The following is a 451-nucleotide window of genomic DNA, read 5'->3' as shown; positions in this document are numbered from 1 at the left end:
TTTTTTTTTTTTGCATTTTCATACAACCAACCACTGGATGCATTAGCTGTGTACCTCAATCCCGAATAAATCGGCTTTTAATCCAATAAAATCCTAAAGTTTGTACAAATGGTAGTATGCCCATCTTGGAGGTTAACTCGTGTTTCATAGGCCTAGCTGCTGCTGCTGCTACGCGCGCTTCATGGCATGGACCATGACTCGTCTTTAAAAGAACACGCCATCGTTTGTTGAAATAGGGTCTATCACGGTCTCCCCTAGCTGTAGCTAGGTGGCCCAACGCATTTTTTGTGAGTCAACAAAAAACCCCACAACAACCTAATTACTTCTTGTGGCCTATGTATTATCACATATTATTATGCAATGCATATTAAGACCAGACGATTCACTAGGCAGATTATGACTTGGGACGGTGCTTCTGCTGTGCTTCCACCCAATATAGTCCCAAATCAAT

The sequence above is a fragment of the Etheostoma spectabile genome, chromosome 20 (assembly GCF_008692095.1).
Source record: "Etheostoma spectabile isolate EspeVRDwgs_2016 chromosome 20, UIUC_Espe_1.0, whole genome shotgun sequence".
NCBI classification, from domain to species: Eukaryota; Metazoa; Chordata; class Actinopteri; order Perciformes; family Percidae; genus Etheostoma; species Etheostoma spectabile.
This window is presented reverse-complemented; position numbering follows the sequence as displayed.